Here is an 8,157-nt window from a genome sequence, read left to right on the forward strand (position 1 = left end):
TAAGGCCGACTGCCAGCAGTCGACCTTAGCCTTGGGGACTACACCCAGCGGGTGCACTCAGCGTGCCCCCGCTAACACGGAGTTTAACTCGACACACCCACTGGGTGACTACTATAAATTCTGGAAAGAAAAGTTTTTGATAGCATATCCTAACAGAACAAACGGTGGTCGACTGACCTGAACATTGCTTTGGAGGGCGGAACTGGCGTCGTAAGCTGCCTGGCTCGCATCCCGGATGGTCTTCAACTGCTCCATCATGATCCCTGCCTGGCGTATCGCCTCCTTCGCTGCGCCAGCTTGGTCCTCTGGGACGTGGTGCGTCGTGAAGAGGGAGGGCTGCGGAGCACTCGTCAGTGGATCTGCGAAGGACACGGTGTGTCGAGTGGTGTTCTCCTCCTCCGCGACCAGAGTCTCAGGCACCGTCACATCCTGGGTCACCCTGCTGGCAGACGCTTTCCTACTCCTTCTGTACTTCAGCGGTTCCTCATCTTCATCATCATCAGGGAGAGTGATAACAACATTGGATGGAGCTACAGAAAAGAATCAGGATTAGATCATGAGTCAGTCGACTAAAGACGGTGTTAAGAGTATAGTACCAGGTTTTGAGGTTGCTGCGTCCTCCATCTCATGGTCGTCAGTTCGGGCCGAGGTCTCAGAAGTAGCAGCACTGCAACTCCAAAGAGTCAGTCGACTAACTCCAGCGCCAACCAGAGATAAAGTTCACACAAAACAAGAAGACTTAAGCAACATGATTACCCTGATATGGTGGGGATAGACACCTTCATCTTCGGCAGGTGCTTGGTCGGCTTCGACGGGGCCGCCCTGGGCTGCTTCGGCGCCTTTTCAGTCGGTGCCGGAGAGGTGGTCCGAGGGTGCTTGGTCGACTGTGTGACAGTCGCAACCCCCTCGCCGCGTTCGGTCGCAGGGTCATGAACAAGTTTCGACCGCCTTTCCGAGCGCGGTGGTGCGACCTCCTCCTCCTCCTCCTCTTCCTCGTCCTCATCGTCATCATCATCATCATCGTCGTCATCATCATCATCATCAGCCTCAGCGGCGTCCGAGTCCCACTCCTCCTCCTGGCTCTCGCCCCCGCTCGCTTCTCCCTCCTCGGTCGGAGCCTGTGCTCCATTGGGCATCGAGTACAGCTCAGTAAGGGCCTGATAGACATCAAGACAAAGATCAGTCGACCGATCGGCAGAGAAAACAGAAATAAATGTGACAAGAATACAATGGGAAGTGGAGCAGACATACCTTGTTTGGATCACTGTGGCAGTCGAGTGGAGGAATCCTTCTGGCTCCGCGAGGGTTATCTTTGTTCCCAGTAACAGCGGCCATCCACCTTTCCAGAGTGGTATCGTCGACTGTTTCTGGATTGACCCGAGTCACATCCTCAGTCCCGCAGTACAACCACATGCAATGGCTCCGGAACTGAAGAGGCTGGATTCGACGCCTAAGGAAAACCTCCAGGAGATCCATACCCGTCACTCCCTCCCGAACCAACTGAACTACGCGCTCCATCAGCATCTTCACGTCAGCTTTCTCCTCCGGAATCAACTTCAGAGAGGAGGGCTTGTTCACTCGGTCCATGGTAAATTGAGGGAGTCCACTCGACTGCCCCGGCGTCGACTGATCCTGGCAGTAGAACCAGGTCGACTGCCAGCCTCTGACTGACTCGGGGAATGTCATGGCTGGGAAGGTGCTCTTGTTCCTCACCTGGATCCCCAGACCTCCACACATTTGGACAACTCGGGTTCTTTCGTCGCCTGGGCTCGCCTTCTTCACGGTTTGAGAGCGGCACGTGAATATGTGCTTGAACAAGCCCCAATGCGGTCGACAGCCCAGAAAACTCTCACACATGGACACAAACGCGGCAAGATAGGCGATAGAATTCGGGGTGAAGTGGTGGAGTTGCGCTCCAAAGAAGTTCAAGAAACCACGGAAGAAAATGCTCGGCGGCAAAGAGAATCCGCGGTCGACATGGGTAGCCAGAAGCACGCACTCACCCTCTTCCGGCTGGGGCTGCCACTCTTTCCCCGGAAGCCTCGCAGCTCCATGAGGGATCAGGCCCTCGTTGGCCATGTCGAGGAGATCCTTCTCCGTGATGGTCGACTGGATCCAATCTCCCTGGACCCAGCCTTTCGGCAGGCGAGATCTAGACGAAGACCCGCCGCGGCTGGTGGATCTTCCCTTCGCCTTCTCCGTCGCCGACGCCTTCTTCGCGCGCTCCAGCGCCGCCGTCTTCTCCTTGACCATGGCTACCGGCGAGGCGCGTGAGGAGGAGTGGTGCGGAGGCGAGAGCGAGCGCGTTGGGCGGAGACGAAGGGGGCAGAGAGAGAATGCTGAGGCACTGTTCAAAAAACCCTCGCCGGACGCATTTATAAGATCCCTTCCGAGTGGATGACAGGTGGGCCCGGTCGATCTAATCATATCCTGTAACAGTTGCGCAAGCGTGATACGTGGCGAAAAAAGCGGCGCGGGAATCGAGGCGTCTATGCCCCGTCCCATCCGAGCGCCGCGGTCCGCTCCGCTTCGCGCGCTCCCCCAAATTCCGTATCCCGCGGAATCCGCGGACGGCAGATCAGTCTGCCAGACGCGGGATTTCCTGCGATCCGTCGCTCGGAAATCAGCGAAGTCCAAAAGATCACTCGACGAAGAAAAAGAATGGATCGAGTCGACTGAAGAAAAGTTGTTCACTATCAACAGAAAGAATTTTTGGTTCAAAAACAACGCACGACCAGTATGCGAAAGCTAATCGGAAACAACATCAACTCCTTCATCACTCAAGCCTCAATCCATTCAGGGGCTAATGATGGAGTCACGTACCTAGGGTAGGGTCACAGACCTGATCTAAGTACCCTGCCCGAGGACACTCTTAGAAGAGGTCACCTTCCAGTCGACCACGGACACTCTTAGAAGAGGTCACCTTCCAGTCGACCAACGAGGGACTCACTCGACTGACTTGAAGGACTCGACCACGAAGACTCACTCGACCACCAGAAGGTCAAGAGGCACTCTGCACTGCAACGGCTTGTAATTAAGTAGACTTTATGATAGTAAAGGCACTTTATGTGGGGCGTTACCTGTAACGCCCCGGACTTAATACACCTTAAACCCTTCATTACGTGGGCGGGCTGGGGTCCTGGCGCACTCTATATAAGCCACCTCCCTCCACAGGCAGAAGGGTTCGGCACCTTGTAATCCATATACACATAATCCACTCGACCGCCTCCGGGCTCCGAGACGTAGGGCTTTTACTTCCTCCGAGAAGGGCCTGAACTCGTACATCTCTTGTGTTTACAACCTCTCCATAGCTAGGACCTTGCCTCTCCGTACCTACCCCCCACTCTACTGTCAGACTTAGAACCACGACAGGTTATTCCCACGACGAGTGTTTATTCACTTGTCATTCATGAGAGAATGGCTGGTAATTGGGATGCCCAGTCCTATGATCAAAATATCAAAAACAAAATTTCAAATAATCAAACGAAACTCCCCCAGGACTGTTGTTGGTATGGACGGTTCCCATTGTTTCAGATTAGTCATGGAGTGTGGTTGTTGGTTGAGGGGGAGTAAAAACTTTACCATTCTGTTTGGGAACCGCCTATAATGTGTATACCATGGAATATAGTGAGAACTCTTGGTTGTTATGTTGACAATGAAAGAATACCTCTCACAATGTTCATCTCTGTTTTAAAAGCTTCGAGCTTTGGCACCTCTACAAATCTCTGCTTCCCTCTTCGAAGGGCCTATCTTTTACTTTTACGCAAGAGTTAGTAGTATTCCTTCTCATTCCAACCTTCTCTTTAGTTGTCAAGCATCATGTGATGGGGAAAGATCTAAGCATATATGACCATTCAAATATAGTTGATCATGAATTATGATTGTTGACAATTATCTATATGATAAATAAGTTGGGAGGCGAAACATTAAGCCCCTATCTTTCTCTGTGTTCAATGGATGCTATTTGTTCTAAAAATATGCTTTGAGTGGTAGCAATCATGGAAGACTATATGATAGTTGAGTATGTGGGATTTGCTAAATCAAAGCTCTTACATAGAGCCTTCCTGAAAAAAAGATGAATTACAATTGTTTGATGACTGAGAACCTAGTTAGTTAGCTTTCAAAAAGTTTATAATCTATGCTTTAACATGTCAATAGCTTGCTACTTTATCATGAGAAGTTTTATGAGATGAGTTACTATTTATGATATATAATAATGCTCGAAAAAGTGATTGAAATTATCATTGATCAAACTTGTGCACTTGCTAGCATTCACACTTCATAAATTATTTCTTTGATCATTTACCTACTTGAGGGCGAGCAGGAATTAAGCTTGGGCATGTTGATACGTCTCCAATGTATCTATAATTTATGAAGTATTCATGCATGTTTACAACAATTTTTATATAATTTTGGTATGATTTGATTAGAACTAACCGGGACTGACGCTATTTTCGGCAGAACTACCGTGGTGTCATTTTTTGTGCAGAAATAGAAGTTCTCGAAATGGGCTGAAAATTTATGGTGATTTTTATGGACCAAAAGAGACCCCCCCGAAGCACCAGAGTTGGGCCAGAAGAGTTCCGAGGCAACGGCAAGGGTGGAGGGCGCGCCCCTGTCTTGCTACTTCCTCGTGGACCCCCTTGACGTGAGACCAACGCCAAAACTTCCTATAAATACCAAAACCCCCAGAAAGAAACCTAGATCGGGAGTTCCGCCGCCGCAAGCCTCTATAGCCACAAAAAACCAATCGAGAGCCCGTTTCGGCACCCTGACGGAGGGGAAACCATCACCGGAGGCCATCTTCATCATCCTGGTGCTCTCCATGACGAGGAGGGAGTACTTCACCCTCAGGGCTGAGGGTATGTACCAGTAGCTATGTGTTTGATCTCTCTCTCTCTCTCTCTCATGTTCTTGATTTGGCACAATCTTGATGTACCACAAGCCTTGTTACTATAGTTGGATCATATGGTTATTATCCCCCTCTATCTTCTTGTGATGAATTGAGTTTTCCCTTTGAGGTTTCACTATTATCGGATTGAATACTATTATGGATTTGAGAACACTTGATGTATGTCTTGCGTGGGATACCCGTGGTGACAATGGGGTGTTCTATTGATTCACTTGATGTATGTTTTCACACTCAACTTGCGGATTCCCGAGGTGACATTGGGGTAATCTATGCATAGGGGTTGATGCAAGTTTTCATCCTTGTTTCTCCTGTAGGAATCTTGGGGCACTCTCTGAGGTTCTTTGTGTTGGATTGAATATTATGAATATGAAGTTGTTTGATGCATATCGTATAATTGACCCACGGATACTTGTGGTAACATTGGAGTATCTAGAGACATTAGGGTTTATTGATGTGTATCATATGGTGTAATTTTACTACGAACTCTAGGGGTGTTTGTGACACTTATAGGAATAGCTCAATGGATTGATCAGAAAGAATAACTTTGAGGTGTTTTCGTACCCTACAAGCAATTTCATCTTATGTTCTCCGCCATAGGAACTTTGGAGTGACTTTTGTCGCACGTTGAGGGATTGACATATGATCTAATTATGTTATCATTGTTGAGAGAACTTGCACCAGTGAAAGTATGAACGCTAGGCCTTGTTCTCAAGCATTGCAATACCGTTTTCGCTCACTTATGTTACTAGTTACCTTGCTGTTTTTATATTTTCATAGTAAAAAAACCTATATCTACCATCCATATTACACTTGTATCACCATCTCTTCGCCGAACTAGTGCATCTATACAATTTACCATTGTATTGGGTGTGTTGGGGACACAAGAGACTCTTTGTTATTTGGTTGCAGGGTTGTTTGAGAGAGACCATCTTCAACCTACGCCTCCCACGGATTGATAAACCTTAGGTTATCCACTTGAGGGAAATTTGCTACTATCCTACAAAAATCTGCGATTGGAGGCCCAACACGAGTCTACAAGAAGAAGGTTGCATAGTAGACATCAAGGCATGTATTTGTACTATTGTTTCTAAGGTGAAAAATGAAGGGTTTCAATCATATTGCTTGATTTTATTCTATCTACATTATGCCATCATACTTCATGCATTACTCTGTTTGTTATGAACTTAATACCTAGAGAGGCAAGTATAGAAGCGATCTCAGCATGGAGTAGTAGATGCATGTAGTAGTCGGTTTACCCATCACAGATGTAATGCCTATGTATTGGTCATGCCATCAATAACATCATGACTATGCGTTCTTCTATCAATTCCCCAACAGTAATTTGTATACCCACCATATGTTATGTTCTTGAGAGAGATGCCTCTAGTGAAAACTATGGCCCCTGGTTCTATTCAGCATATTTACTAAAACCATAAATACCTTGTTGTAATTTATTTACTTTTATTTTACTTTGCAATTTATCTATTTACTATTATCCGATTCAATCCTTGAAATTAACAAGTACAAGGGGATTAGCAACCCTCTTGCCATGTTGGGTGCAAGTATTTGCTCTTATGTGTAGATTCTGTTGATAGTTGTTCGCGTAAATCTCCTATTGGTTTGATAAACCTTGATTCTCTACTGAGGAAAACACTATCTGCTACTATATTGCATCACCCTTCCTCTTCGGGAAAAATCCCAACGCAGCTCACAAGTAGCAGTGTTCCTTGCTCGATTTGCACATCAATACGTGTTACTCTTAGAGCTTGAGATCCTAGGCAGTTAGAGGTTCCTCCGGAAGCTTCCTTGCATGGGATGTGCTTCAAAGACGTTTCAAAAGGTGTGCTGGTCGCCTTCAAGACTAAACCCGAATGATACGAGGCTCATCCGTTGGGATGATTTGGAAGGAGAATATGGTGAGCCACTTGGTGGCATTCCGGAGCTTTGGCTTTGGCACCGCTCCAACGGAGATTAGCACTCCCTAAGGTGTGTTAACTTCAGGATCAAATCCGCATCCCAACTCACTTGTGGTTAATCCTTCCCATATTTTTATGTGCCTTATATGCTTGTTAGCTTGCTAATTAGTTTATTTCCTATCATACATTGCTTTGAACTTGTTTGCCATATAGGTTGTTTTGTCTAGTCGCATATCTAGAGAACCTACTTTATCTGCAATTACCTAAAATAGGAAGATAGGCTTAAATTGTGTAGTCTCCTATTCACCCGATTTATTTAATCGTATCAATCCTTTTAGTTGGTATCAGAATGATGACTCTTTATGAGGGCATAACCACCTAAGTAGAATATGGCCAATAGTGTCGGCATTCTGGGAACTAGGTTACTCAGACTTGCCTGCCTACGGCCCATGGCGTGGCTCCATCAATGGCTGGGTACGGCCCATCTACGAGACCATCAAGAGAAGACCCTCGCGAGGGGCCAAGCCTCGCAAGGCGGACGATGCCAAGACCTTCGGAGGGAGTGGCCTCTCTAGACTGCTCCTGAGGAGCGAAGATTCCTATGCAGGTGCCCGACCTCACGAGATTGCGGTGACGCAAGCCATGATGACCAAGGCCAAGTGGGTGCCAGCATGCGCAGAGGAGCCAGTTTCCTATTTGGTGCTAAGGAGGCAAGCGTAGGCACGGGGTCCCAAGGAATCAGACAAAGGTTTCCATTCCCATAACAAGACCAAGGCCGCCAGGACGGCAGGACGGATGTCATCACCGAGCCCACCGCAACGTCAGGACCAGAAGCTTTGCAGGCGAAGACCACCTTTCATCAGGATAAGATGTACTACTTGTCCCCTTTCAAATTGGCCACTATGGGATCCCTTCCCACCTATGTTTTGGAGGAAGAGGACCGAGGCCACTATAAGTATAGGCTAGCCACCACCATAGCGGGGGATCTCTCTTTGACGTGATCCGAACCTCTCAGCTCATTCCCTCACTAGAGCAGACCTCGCGAGGTTGTTCTTCCCTTATACTAGTTCATCCTCGGCCCTAATGAGGCAAATCCACCCCAAAGCAGGAGTAGGGTCTTACATCGCAAGGTGGCCTGAACTTGGGTGAACGTGGGGGCGACGAAATGGTTGGCGGGAGAGGTTGAGTTTTTTGCACACGCCCCAGAGTTCGAACCTTTCTTGGGTCTGAAGAACCCTTCTGACATTTGGCGCGCCAGGTAGGTGGTGTGTTGAGGCCTCTCTTCCACTATTCACTCTGCCATCGTTCCATCGTTCCCATGGCTGACGC

This window comes from Triticum aestivum, chromosome 4A, assembly GCF_018294505.1.
Source record: "Triticum aestivum cultivar Chinese Spring chromosome 4A, IWGSC CS RefSeq v2.1, whole genome shotgun sequence".
Lineage (NCBI taxonomy): Eukaryota > Viridiplantae > Streptophyta > Magnoliopsida > Poales > Poaceae > Triticum > Triticum aestivum.